A 14,782-nucleotide genomic window follows, 5' to 3' on the forward strand; every position below is an offset into this window, starting at 1 on the left:
GGGTTTCTGGAATTTAAGATCAACCAAGTTCTTTAATGAATATTTTATATATTAGAGGGGAAAAAAACCCTTACAAGAAGAGGTTGCCATTCCTGTTGACCTAAGGAGAGATTCTTAGAATATGGACTGTGGTGTTAGAAGTTCAGGGGCTTGTTTGGGAGAAAGTTGGATTCGTGTTTCTCTACGTGCTAGCTGAACTGAGTGCTCATCCTCTTAAAGATTCTTTTATACTGGGGCGAGGAGGGGGTGTCTTGGATTTGTCTTAAATTCTTATTTTCTTTTTCAGGTCTTTCCTGTACTCCCTGTGTGTCTCTCATTCTTTGTGATGAGCCCAGAGGATGCTTCGTAGCAGAGTCTCTCCGAACTCTAGGACAGGCTGATTTTCCTCCCGTAGCATTCACAGCCTGTGCTTCTTCTAAACAGCAGCTCTTTTAAGGACACTTGCAAGTCCTCTAGATTAGCTCTGGGAAAACAAATCTGCATAAAATACCCACTGTCATAATCTTAACTGCCCCCTCAACAACTTTCTATTTTTCTCCAAGGCAGAGAAATAGTCTGCTGATTTTTCCTTTGGCACAGAGTGTATTGTCAGATACCCAAATGACTCCAGGATGCTCCAATTCTCACTTTGTGGGGGATAATTCCTGGACCCCGGGGAGCTTGGCAAACCCCTCCAGTTTATATTTACTTGCTTGGGTACCACAGCACATAACGAATCAAGTCTCTGGAGCAGCTCTGGATTTCTCCAAGTTCCCTGAGGTAATAATGCAAAGTAAACTCCAATAAAAATCATGGGTTATACACATAAGAACAGCTTAAATCCATGCTTCATTTAAGCTCATTGTGATGAGCGGATCTTTGGCTCTTTGTTGCCTTTTCTCTGTGGGCTAAAAGATTGGCGTTCATTTCAGGAGAGCATAATTTGTTCTTCAAGGGAAGACAGTTAAATGCTAAACAAAATTGCATTCTAAGGAATGACAAGGGAGTTAGGTCTTGGATTCCTCCCCCTCCCTCCCACCTGGCCATGTGTATTTCTTAGTGTCTAATTCTTCAGACCTGAGAGGTGAGAAGGGTCTCATAAGGGACAGGTCTGTGGTAAGAAACCATGCATCCTCTATCTGTGATGTCTGACTAGGATTTCTCTGAGGCCCCCAGGATACCACATAGCATTCTTAAAAGAAGCATAATTCAAACTTACCACACTGATGAAAAGATTAGGAAATAACATAATTTGATGTAATTTTGCAATTTGATGGTCAGATTAACTGTATTGTTAAAGGACTTCAAAAGCTTTTCCGTGAATGTCCATACATATTAGGCATTGTCCTCCCTAGTTCCTTTCTTTGTCAGCCACTAATAACTGTGCATCTAAGGTTCAGTCCTGTCTGTGCCCTGGGTTCATGTTACGGAAGACAGGAACTATGTATCAGTAGCCGTCCTTATCTGTACCAGCAGGTGGAGTTTGTGACCCTGCCACACACACACACAGAGTGAAAATTAGACTCAACTTCTGACATGCCACAGAAACAGCTTCAAGCTATGACATCTGATTGGCACCCTCTGTTCTAATCTTTCCCAGGTGTCAGGCAATGCCGGTTAAGCTCTGGCTTTATTTATTTTCATACTCCAGAGGCAAGTGATGAATCAGAACTCATTATCACTTCTGATAGCCAAACTCAGGTGCCTATTTTTCTAAAAATAGGGGAGAGTGACTATGACATGCCATCTTTTGGATACCCCACAGCCATTGAAATAATAACTCAAAGAAGATGCTGTTACTGTCATCGGGCCTGTGTGAGACAGTCAGCTGTGGATGTGGGGAGAGCCCACGGAACTCCATCTGCTAAACTCTTGGCTAAGGACAGATTCCGGGAGAGAGAAATTCATGGTCTTTAGTTGTCTACTCACAGGTGCATGCATGACGCTCCAGTGGATAGTTCCAAACCCACAGTCACACAGACAGCTTTGCTTATACATAGGGGACCACAAAACAAAGTAAAAAGACAAGAATGTGGGAAAGAGAATCTTAGAAAGGAAGCTGAACTGACAGAGGTTGGAGGGGGATGTGAGATGATGCGTTGGGGATGGTAACCAGAATACAGTTTATATATGTAAGAAATGGTCAAAGAACAAACAGTTTGGTATTAATAATGACTCAGAACTCTTAACACCCTGGTCTGGTATGACATGGGATTCATTTTTCAAGCATTCTACGGGGTAATTACCTCGTTCCATTTTCGCACAGTCCTTCCATGTATAGCTCAACGTTGCAATAGAATTGCATGGTCCTCTGGCTTCAGCAAACAGATAGAGAAGAGGACAAAGAAAGACTATTTTTAACTAACTTGCCTGGAAGTGATCTCATCACTCTGTTTGGCAAGTTCTATGTAGGCATTGTCATTTAAGTCAAGACAACTAAGACGTGTTGGCTTGGCATCTGCTACTTGGAAGCAATGTAAATGGAGCCAGGGTCTTTGGTGGACAGCCAGCCTTCCCTGCCATGTTAGATGGTGTGTAGAGGTATACATTTGTAATACAGTTTGCTATAATACATGCCAAAGGGTCCAGAAATAGTTTCACATCTGCAAACTTGGAAATCATAGTATATGATCCTGAGTTCTGGAAAGCTTTGTGTCTACTGGACCCAAGTTTCAGATGCATTTGGGCAGTTTATATGACTGGGCTTGATTTGATATTAAGTTTAACCTTCCAAGATGGGTTCTGCCAAAAAATCTGCTTTGTCATTTGATACCTGGTATCTGGAGTGCCAGATTACAGACTCTGATTTTATATCTGCTGGCTGGAATCCTCTCCAAAGCTGGTAGAGCCCTTGGAACCATCACACTGAGAGGGACCATGAGTACAGTCCATTCCTTGGGACTTGATACTGGGAATCTCTATTGATTTCTGACACAAGATTACTTTTGCTACTCCTCCATTTACAATGAGCTCTTATATGCTGGTCCACCTAGCTTGTTTATTTACTGGGTAGCTCTCATACACAGTGAGAATAATCTCTTTCGTATCTACAACCAATTAATTACTAGATTCCTGCCTTCATCATGTGTGTCAGAGCATCACCACTAAAGGAGAGCTTCATTTTCCAGACTCTCTTCTTCTCTTTGATGGTGGCTGCTCTAATCTAGCTTCAGCCTCACTAAGTGTCTCATCCTAGAAACTGCGTGTAAAATTGACTCAGTCATTTCCTGCTTTATGTCCTCCCTTTTCTTTATTATCCATGCTTTTCCAGTTCTTAGTCACCAATTCTCAATACCCAGGTCTGACCATAAACCCACAGTCCTACTAATTCCATAGCTCAGTGGTGTCTTGCAAGTATTTATGTTCACCAACTTTTAGTTCCTATATTTCAGAAGTCCAGACAGGTCCTTACAGTGATAGCCTAGGGACACACATCTTAAGTCATATTGCTCAGCACAAAGAAGTGACCCAGGCTTATCTGAGAAATGTAGCATGTCATAGCAGCTCAGCAGCTCAGTACTCCCAGTGTGGCAATTGTAGAACATAGATGAATCAAGTTCATTTAACCTTTTCACACACCTGAACTCCCTAGTTAGGTGGCATTAACAAGTGTAAGAGGAAGGATGAATAATTTATATTTCTCCTATCTTGTGAAAGAGAAGGCAATAGTGAATTAAATGACCTAAATCATCGTAGCCAAATTACTATTAGGCAGTTAATTTGTAAACAAACAGAAATCAGAAGCTCTGATGAATGTTTAAAAATATTATGCAGAGCTGGAGAGAAGGCTTAGAGGCTAAGGGCACTGGCTGCTCTCCCTCAGCTCTTGAGTTCAATTCTCAGCAACCACACGGTGGCTCACACCATCTATGATGAGACCTGGTGCCCCCTTCTGGCGTGCAGGCGCACATGCAGGCAGAACACTGCATACATAATAAACAAACAAATGAATAAATCTAAAAAAATAAAGTATTTATTAAATAGCTATTTCTTCTTTGGATTGTTGTGCAGCAGGGCAGGGCACTACCTGAGAGCCATTCGCCATCTGGCTTGGGACCAAGTGTTATGCTGCTTGCATAACTTCCTCCCCATCCCCTGAAACACTATTTTGTTTTTATCTCTTAAAGAACAGTACCACAGAAGAAAATGTTTATCTACTAGTAAACGAGCCTTTGATATAGGGTTTAATACACTGTGCATGAATGTGGGCCCTGGGTAAATTCTTTGGCATCTGGATCTGAGTTGATTCAACACCAAGTAACTAAACAAAATGCTGAAAGAAGCAATGGTACCAAAAGAGTAGCACTAGGTGCCAATGTCTCCTCAGGACCTTTAGGTCTTCTGTATCAATGATGAGGCCTCTCTTGCTAAGACACTGAGTACTCCTATGTGACTCTTAACAGACGTACTATCAATACACACTGACTACTGCCTTCTTATGCTCTATATCCTACTATTGAATGGTCAAAATTTGTATGGATTTATCTAGAGTCATGCTCTCTTTTATACCACAGTATTTTCTACTCTACAGGCTGTCTCATTCTTTTCAAAGGATTGGGGACATTTTTAGTTTGCAATTCCCCTTTAAAAATATCTTGTGAGTGTGTGTATACACATATATGTGCATATGTATTTATATGCGTAAGTATCCACATATATGTATAGCACAGTTCATGTGTGGAGGTTAAAGGGCAACTCCAGGTGCTATTACTTGTCTCCCACCATGCTTTATACAAGGTCTAGTTCTGTCTGTCACTGCAGTCTGCACAAGGTTAACTGGCTTGTGAATTTGCAGAGATTCTCCTGTTCCCTACTTCCTATTTTACCATTGAGTTGAAAGACCCTCAGAGTGGTCCTTCCCTCAGGAGGAGACCCCTAACCCAAGGAACAGTCGAGACCACTGGCTGCAATTAGCAAGAGGTTTATTGGGTGGGCACAGGTACCTGTGGGCGGCAAAGTCCTTTCGAAGGACTTGCATGCCTGCAGGCTGGGAGAAGGTCTTTTTATAGGAAAAGGGTGGCAAAAGCAGGCATACAGAAGCAATGCATGGTTACAGGGATCTCATTGGTCAGTTCGAATGAGGAGATGGGTTCATTTAGGGGACAAGTTTCCCGGAGACATGAAGGTCTGATAATAATAGCACACTTGGCCCTATCTAGGGTACATGTAGGTTTTCCCAGAACTGTTCGTTCCCCTCCTAGGCCTGGTGTCTGACCACAGATATCCTGTTTTGGCCGCCTAGAAGTACCGACTTTACCTTGAACTTCCATTTGTTTGTGTGAAAGCCTTGCAAAATGGCATTACAGCAGCTAAGCTGGGGTCTTTCAGAGTGATGGGATTACAGACACATGCTACAATGTTCATATTTATGTCAGTTCTAGAGATCTGAACTCAGGTCTTCCTGTGTAGCAAGTGCATTGTTCACTGAACCAACTCCTGGCCCTATTTTTTGACTGAAGTGGGTGCTTCATTGAACTCTGCTGTCTAGTGATGTCACTAAGCAGGAAAGAAGTGACAGAACTAGTATTTATTGAGCAGTTACTTTCTACCAGGTACTATATTTGCATACTATTTCAATGAATATGAACAGTTTGAGGAAACAATATGAATGACCCAATGGTCTATAAACCTATGAAGCCATAAGCTGAAGAGATTCTCTAATGTCCATTTCTCTCTTTCTCTTTTCTCTCTTCACACTTTGTTCCCCAAATTTTACAAGAACTCAAGGCATTCTTATGCCTGTACTTGCTAAAAGGCATTGAGCAATAAATACTGTCAATGCAGTGAACAAAAATTCATCTAAGAACTAGGACACATGGCTTTATTCCTCTCCTGGTTTCCCTGAACAAAACACTCGGTGATTTCAAGGACATCTTTGTGCCTATAAAATTTGTTAAGTAACCTGCTAACTCCTCAATTCCAAGTTAACTTTCTCTTCCCAGGGCCAAACAAGCTTTTCTACTTTTCACGTTCTCACAGTGCAATAAGGACAGGTGTTGATTTTGGTGTTTAAGATGTCATGTTTTTGCACTACGCAGGAATGCGTGCTGCGATTGACATTTGAAAGCCACTAAGGACTAGAAACGTGGGTATTTACCTGTGAGCAAACTACCAATTCTGGTATTTCCATCTATCACAAAAGGTGTATGTATGCTTAGAATAATGCAAATTCTACATACTAAACTCCATAATATATTGAGATACAAAATATGTGTGCCACATATAAAATTCGTTGGTATTTATAACTATACAAATTCTAAGGATTAAACACAATATAAATAATAAGTAGACGTGTTCTATATATCACATTATTGTCCCGCTTTCTTTAATACATCATACATAGCCCATGTATCACTTACACTTCCTCTCTAAGATTGCAGGAAGCTATGCTGTAGTAACACTACACAGCCAAGCCGCTGTCAACATAATATATAAAAAGCAGCAGGAGATAAGTCGTCTTGTTGTTGACTGAAGTGAAGCAGAGTGACCCTGTGCTTCAGATCTTATTGACTTCACTACTTCATTGCATATGGACAGTGTCGGAAGGTCACCGTGGGACAATCATTTGCTTTAAGGATGCTGTTTCCTTCTAAGGCATGCCTCCAACCTTATCAGAATGTCGGAGCAGGAGTCCTGGCAGCTGCATTTGTTGTCTGGCAGGAAACCCATCTGTAAGCCAGTGATAGGGGGATCTGGCATCTGTGGAATGTAATTTTATTTTACGGAGAATAAAGAAGCTGTATCCTTGGAACTGACAAGTGCTGAATTTGTCTGATAGTGGGTTGCGGCTGTTGCCCCTTTCCTCTTAATCAGCATCTAGCAGAACCAAGAAAGGGCCTGCTTCCTATACTTTAGCTACAGAGAACTGGGTGCTGAGCTGGGATTGCAAACATGTTTATACCAGGGACTCTTAGCCTTTTGCTACCTTATGTCCTTTGTAGGTAGTTGGAGCTGTGGATGCTTTCTCAGTGTGTTTTAAATGCATGAAACAGGCCATTGAAGTGTATAAGGGAAAGTGATATATTGAAATACAATTACAGTATGTATAAAATGAATTTATACTAAATACATATAAGTATTCATTGACTAATTAGGCACTGGTGAGCATGAAATACTGCTTTAAGACCTGCTGGCCAAACTCCCACACAATGAATATAACTTCCGTTTTATTTTATTTGTTACCTAAATTTATAACTGAAAGGACTTCTAATTCATACCTTAACGATACTGAAAATCTAACTTTTTGCATTTTTAAGCTCAAACTCCAAATTCCCATCTACAGATTCTTTGGGATACCTGTGCACACAAGGCTATGGTAGTCTGCTTCCAAATTGTCCCTTTAACTGTGGTAGCAAATCCATTTGGCGACACTTGAAGATATCCAAAAGAACACAATTGTATACACTAGCAGAATCCATAGGATAAAGGTGGAGCCTTCAAGCTTCTTTGAGAGATTCGTTGCATTCTAATATTGACCACATAAAGAAATACTTAATTGCACTTCAGTATTCTGTTTGTTGCACTTCTGCTTTTTTATAATTTAAAGTATAAAAATTGCTTCATAATTCCAATTAAAATGGTCTTGCTGTCTCCCCACTTACATAACTATTATCTGCACTCTTACTGGCAGAAGCATCAGAATCATTTTATCAATAGTTGGCAATCATAGTTGCATAGTGAAGATTTGGGAGATGGTATTTCTTGAGCGAGAGGTTAGTGCCTGTTGTTTAGCCATTTGGCACTGAAGGAAAAGAGGTGCCTGACTATAGCTTTGGAATTCAGGGGGGAGATGGATGCCCACTCCTGGACAGGGTGAGAAGCAAAGGAAGGAGAAACACTGATGTTCCAGGTACAGAAATGATGAGTGTTAAAACACATGCTGAGAGCAGTCATCTGGAGCACTCCATCTTGCCTGTGAGGTTTACACACTACCTGCTATATAGGAATTTAAAAGAGACATGCAAATACTTACTGGAAATAAATCATGAAGAAATTTCTCTTTAAATGATTCTTTGGTATTCATGAAGTTTTGCAATTTATTAAAATTTGGTCGTTGTTAAAGACCAGTGAGGTGAATGTTTATTTTTACACAAGGTATTAAACTGTGTCTAAGTATATGGTACTGTGAGCATCTTCAAATTTTGTGAGAATTGGTCCATGTATTGTTCATACAGTTGTCACTGGTAAGAAGAATGTTGGTTACTCTAAATGCAGAGTGTGAAATAGCAGAAGTACACTTAAGGGACATTTGAGAAATCATTGGAAATTATATGCTAATCTGAGGCCAAATTTTACCTAGTGGTTTTAAAAGAAGTTCAAGGCAATAATTCAAATTTTAATTTTTCAAATTAAATATTCAAATGTAACGCAGTCCACATGTATACTAATTCAGAAGGAAAATATATTTTTTTAAAACTTTGTTTGCTAACAAAAATATCAAGAAGCTTTCATTGCTATAATCAAGCCATTGTTTTATAGGAACAGAAAATTTTGTATGTACAGTAAGGTCAAAGCATTTTGATTTTGGCAGCATCCAGTTCAGAATCAAGACATGTGTGCATTAGGCAGCACAGGGGATACTTCCAGAAACACATTGGACTCATTATGCATTTGATTTTGAATTTGTTTTGGTTTTCATATGCTCAAAAAAGTTTTACTGTTACCATGTTTGCTTGTTTGTTTTTCTGAACCATAAATTCAGTTATTCAACCCACAGTTTAAGAAGTTGTGATCAGCAGAGAGGATTACAGAGTGTGAACACAGAGATGTGTGTGTGTGTGTGTGTGTGTGTGTGTGTGTGTGTTTGTGTGTGTAAAGGGAGAGAGTGGGGAGAGAGAAGGAAAGAGAGAAGAGCTCTAATGTAATGTTGCCCAGTATGCTGGACCCGTGTCGTCTGTTGTCTGAGGTTCCTGTTTTGGCTTGCTTTGGGTTATACATTTTCTCTCAAGGCCATGAGTTCATTGGATGTGCTTGCAGTCATCAGACTACACATCATTTAGTGAGGACCAAGCAAGCTCTTGGTCAAGCCCAAGGGTTATAATGCTTCTATTTCTAGCACGATTTCACTATTGTCCTTACATGTGTGAGCCTGAGGTTTAGCCAAAAGATTGTGTTTTGGAAGAGTATGGTTGTGACTCATGGAATGGGCATCTAGATGTGTGACCATAGGTCCTCTTGGGGTTCAGGTTAAAGTTTAGTTTAGGCACAAATTGTAAAAAGGCAAGAGCAGAGTCTTTGGATCTTTGTAGATACTCTGTCTTCTTGCTATATTATGCAACTTAGAGGAGTCTGAATTTCCTCAGTTTAATCTTGATCTGCGGAGTCGTTATAAATGTGAAACTATTAAGATAGGAGGGTAGAGTATGTTTAGTAGTTTGTTAGCTGTCTTAATAACTGCAAATAATATAAAATGTGAAAATGAGTCTTGATTTTTTTCTCTTGTCCTGGGGCCCCACAAATGGAGACTTGACTCTTACACTATGTGAAAGAGAAAAGAGTTTGAAGAGAGATTGTAAAGAAAATGTGTTTAAGCTGTGCGGGGATGATGCACACCTTTAATCTTTTATTATTGTTTTTGCCTGATGGGGGTGGTGGTGAAGATCTTTTCCCATTCTGTAGGCTTCCATTTTGTCTTGTTGACTGTGTCCTTTGCTTTACAGAAGCTTCTCAGTTCCAGAAGGTCCCACTTATTAATTGTTTCTCTCAGTGTCTGTGCTACTGATGTTATATTTAGGAAATGGTCTTCTGTGCCAATGCGTTCAAGTGTACATCCCACTTTTTCTTCTATGAGGTAAAGTGTGGACTTGAGTTTTGTGCAAGGCAATAGATATGGATCTATTTTCATTCTTCTACATGTTGATATCCAGTTATGACAGCACCATTTGTTAAATATGCTTTCTCTTTTCCATTTGATATTTTTGCTTCTTTGTCAAAAATCAGGTGTTTGTAGATGTGTGGGTTGATATCTAGGTCTTCTATTCTGTTCCATTGGTCCTCCTGTCCTTTTTTATGCCAGTATCAGTCTGTTTTCAGTACTGTAGCTCTGTATTAGAATTTGAAGTCAGGGATTGTGATGCCTCCAGAAGTTCCTTAATTGGACAGGATTGTTTTGGCTAGCCTGTTTTTTTTTTTTTTTTTTTTTTTTGTCCTTCCATATGAAGTTGAGTGTTGTTCTTTTGAGGTCTGTGAAGAATCTTGCTGGGATTTTGATAGGGATTGCATTGAATCTGTAAATTGCTTTTGGTAAGATTGTCATTTTTGCTATGTTAATTCTACCTACCCATGGGAGATAGTTCTATTTTCAGGTGTCTTCTTCTATTTCTTTGTTCAAAGATTTAAAGTTCTTGTCATATAGTTCTCCCACTTGTTTGCTTAGAATTACTCCGAGATATTTTGTTATTTGTGGCTGTTGTGAAGGGTGATGTTTGATTGCTCTCAGCATTTCAGGAATAACTCATGACTCTTTTCTGAGCAAAGGCAAATTGGAGAAGGGTGAGAGAAGACTAGCATGGAGCAGACTTCCCTGAAGTACTGGTGTGGAAAGCAGTGGAGGGATAGGAAGGAATGGTGAGGGCATCAGACAGGAGCTAAGACAGACTGCTTTTTGGCTGTCTGCGCTGTCATTCCTGAGTAGGTACTGGTAGCACAATGCAGTTAGCATGACTTACTCATTCATCTGTCTGTATTGGGAACCTATATATGCTGTGACAGCTTTGGTTGTAGTGCAGGGTTGAACGGTGCACACAACTGGCAGAGCTTTGCTTTCCTTAGCTTACTTTGACTTTCTCAGAATGTCAAGAAGCAATACGACTTTTCTCATGGGATGCAGAATATGGCTAGAAATCAAGACACATGTACCTTTTACTAAGTAAATAATCTTTCTCTAAATGTCACATTCTGGTAAATGTCACCAGTGACTAAACCATGTTTTGCAATGTATGGGTGTAGTCACTATTTATTGTCTTTTAACAAGAAAAAAGTTATCTCTAAACATCTTACACCCCCAAGTTACTTTTAAGCATTTTATTTTCCAGACTTTTCCTGTTTGAATTGCCTCAGAAGCAAATTAAAGAAAATCCTCCTACAAAGCTTCTACTATTGGCATCATGACTAACACTCACTTCCAATTTAGAGCTTGAATATAACTGCATCATAGGATGTTTGTTCATGTATAGAAAGGCATGACTGTAACTGCTTTTCTCTTTAATAAAATAACTCACATTCTAAATCCAAATCTGGTAGATGCCAGAAGCCACAGTATTTCCTGATTTCTTTGGCATACCCTTCAATTATAATAATATAATAGAGGTTTTGTAATGATGTCTAGTACTGAGGTATCATGATGATGGAGTTGAGACAAAGCAGTTTGGTGATTGCTAGGTGATGATTTCCAGAGATCATGTTATTAGTACCAATGAGCCAGAGAATGACTGGAAACTGAAGGCCATGTCTTAAAACTTAATTCAAAACTTTAAGGTGATCTAGAGAGAGCTTGGACTTCAGCACTTCCTGTGTGCCCTTACTATTTTAATTTCTTCATGGATAAACTAGGGGTAGTAATTGCTGCCAGAGGGATTTGTAAAATCTGCATTGTTGATGGGTTTTACCTATCTTCTATGCTGTTGTGCAGTTACTTGTTTGAATATGTGTCTTGTAGTTCACACAGTCACTATTGAGTCAACACATTTTGCTGAGAATTTACAAAGTGATATCTAGCTAGCTACCCATTGTACATCTTACAGTTCACCATTTGATAGGGGGCTAGATCTTATGCAGCTCACGTGGAGCAATCACATTTAATGTTTTTACTGGTGATATATTTAGTACAATGATGTTTTCTATTTCTGAAGTTATTAATTTGAATATTCTCTAAGTATAAACATTGAGATGTTTATTTGAAGCTGCATATGTAGCCTATGCCTGCAATCTCATCTAATCAAGAGGACAAGGTAGGAGAATTTCAGTTCTTAGGTCATCCCAGCCAGTGTAATGGGGCCTTTCTAAAAGTAAGATAATAACACGCTGGTTACATATCATTTCAAAACTGGTAATTATTTTTTGATACTGAATTATGTTTCCCTGTTATAAGTGTGATGCAATTCTATTCTCTTATCATTTTCTGACTTTGATATAATTCTATTTTTCTCCCTCTTTCCTTTCTCCTTTTTGATGCCTGTGGTTTTGGTTTTCTGTCAAAAACCACTATTGTCCAGAACAGAACCTTACAGGTAGGCTACATTTCCTATATCATTTTAGTTTAAATTTTTTTATATTAAAGGTTCACCAATATTTATCCATTAATCTATTGAGATAGTACATTTTTTTTTTCCTTAAAGTCTTCACTGTCTGGTTTGGGGGCGGGGAGGCAGAACCTCAGGTGTTACAAGTGCAGAGAAACTTGAGGCAGATGGCAATTCATGTCCATTCCTTCTTAAGGATGACTTGGGATGTGGGACCCTGGAAAGAAGAGATTAGCATACACATTGCAGCATATCTTGTAAATTATTTCATTAAAAAAACATGTAACTTGACATAGGTCTTGAAAGTTGACAATAAAGTGGATATATATGTATATATATGTGTGTGTGTGTATATAATTGTAGCCTGTAAAAAGTATTATTTTTGGAACTTTTGAGGCATCTGAGGTTAATAATCAGTATAATAGCAGTGAAGTGGTGAATACATAGAATTAGAAGGCATGAGTCTGCACTTTTATCAAACATAGTTAATCATATGAAAAAATTAGCCCCTTCAGCTTCTATAAAATCCATTGTGATGAACAAACCACGGTTTTTTTTTTTTTAGATTGTCAGTGAACTCACAGGATGCTCCACTTACTGACACCATGCTTGCTCAGCTTCACACATGGATGTAGCCTAACAAACACAGCAGGTATGACATTTGCACAGTAGAGGTTTTCTATCTTCAAAATGCACCTTGCAAATGCCCCAGGACTCTTCTCTTTTGAAGTCCTGGTGCACATGGTTACAAAAGATGTTTCTGGGTGAGTTCAGAGCATCTCAGTTTAGAGAATTCCTGTCTTTTAACAAGAGAGAGTCAAGTAAACAACAAATCTTTACATGTCCTAGGGAAAGAAGAAAGGGTACAGCTCAGCCTCATCTTTACTACCCAGAACATTACCTAACATGGGCTTTTATAGAAAGAAATAGTTGGTTCAAGTTTAGCATCATAATTTATGAGTTGTGTAAATTTGAGCAAGCTATTATTTCCTCTGAATATATACTTTTCTTTAAATGGGAAAGCATAAATAAAATTTTCTACCTCCTATATTTGTTATGTGATTCAAGTGTCCTAAAACACCTTTGGTAGGATATGGAGAGTCAGCCAGCCTTCATTTAGAAATTTAAATGATTTTCCTCTTTGGCACACTGGCAGAATTATTCTTGGCTGCATTTCTATATTGGATCTGAGAGACCATTGAAGGACATTGTGAAAAGTTAGGAGGAAAATAGGTTTTAAGATAAGCTAAAGGGGCTGGAGAGATGGCTCAGAGGTTAAGAGCATTGCCTGCTCTTCCAAAGGTCCTGAGTTCAATTCCCAGCAACCACATGGTGGCTCACAACCATCTGTAATGAGGTCTGGTGTCCTCTTCTGGCCTCCAGGCATACACACAGACAGAACATTGTATACATAATTAATAAATAAATATTATTTTTAAAAAAGATAAGCTAAAGAAAAGGAGTGTCTCTGAAGTCTGTGAAGCTGTTCTTTGGACAATAAAGTGCCAGCGTAAGTGAAGAGTGGGGAAAAATACAGTTAGACTATTCTATAGACTAGACTCTGTAAGAGCCAGGTAGCTGATTCTAGGAAACTGGTCTGAATAGTCACTGCATCTTGATCTGGGAGGAGCTTAATTGTCTGGATTGGGGTCTTGTTTGTTTGCATACAAGAGACCTCATGGGCAGCATCCTACTAAAGGGCCCAGAACCTACAGAAAGCAATCTAAAGACTTACAGACAAAATTAGTTCTGGTAAGTTTTTTTGACTCTTATAAGTTGAGATTAATCTAGATCTGGACATTTCTATTGCCTTACTATTTAATTCTGTTTTATACCACTGCATTTATCTTGGCATTTCCCTCATTGATTACTTAATTGTCTAAAACGATTAAGTTGGTTATTTCAGGTGTGTCAACTCCACAATTCGTTAGATTTTCTCGAGATTAAAAATGGCTTGGTAGGTGATTAGAGAGAAATAAGGTCTATCTTTTATCTTTATTCTTCTATTAAACTAAGTAAAGTAAAATCGACTACAGAAACATTTAAAATATGTATCTAAAAACTGCCACATTTTAACCATAATCCAACTAGCTTTGAGAAAATAGCTTCATTTTCAATAAGAAAATGAAAGAGTGAATAGAATGTAATCTAATGTTTTCAGCTAACATTTATTTGTGACTTGATTGTAGAACCTAGACACATTTCCTCCTTTTTCATTTCTCTTTACATATTAACCCATTTCTCTTAAAGATAGCATATGTAAGATTAGAAGACTCCAACAATTTAATGGATTGTTTTCACTCTTAGGTAGACAGGTTAGAAGAATTTGGGAATCATTTTTAAGAATCTATGTGATCTATTTCGTTGCATGGTAATTAAATATTTTGAACTGTTATTTCCAGTGTGCTTTTTCAGTGTTGTTAATTTCAACTCTGGAACATTTTGTACATTAGTCATCGATTGCAAGAGAAGGCTAGGAAAGCAAATAACTTTAAAATAACTTATAAACTGTAACAAGTTCACAACAATAGACGTCCACTTGTATGGTGCCTGAGTCTGTGGGC

This window comes from Microtus oregoni, unplaced genomic scaffold, assembly GCF_018167655.1.
Source record: "Microtus oregoni isolate MIOR12 unplaced genomic scaffold, Mior012 000001F_ref0000356, whole genome shotgun sequence".
Lineage (NCBI taxonomy): Eukaryota > Metazoa > Chordata > Mammalia > Rodentia > Cricetidae > Microtus > Microtus oregoni.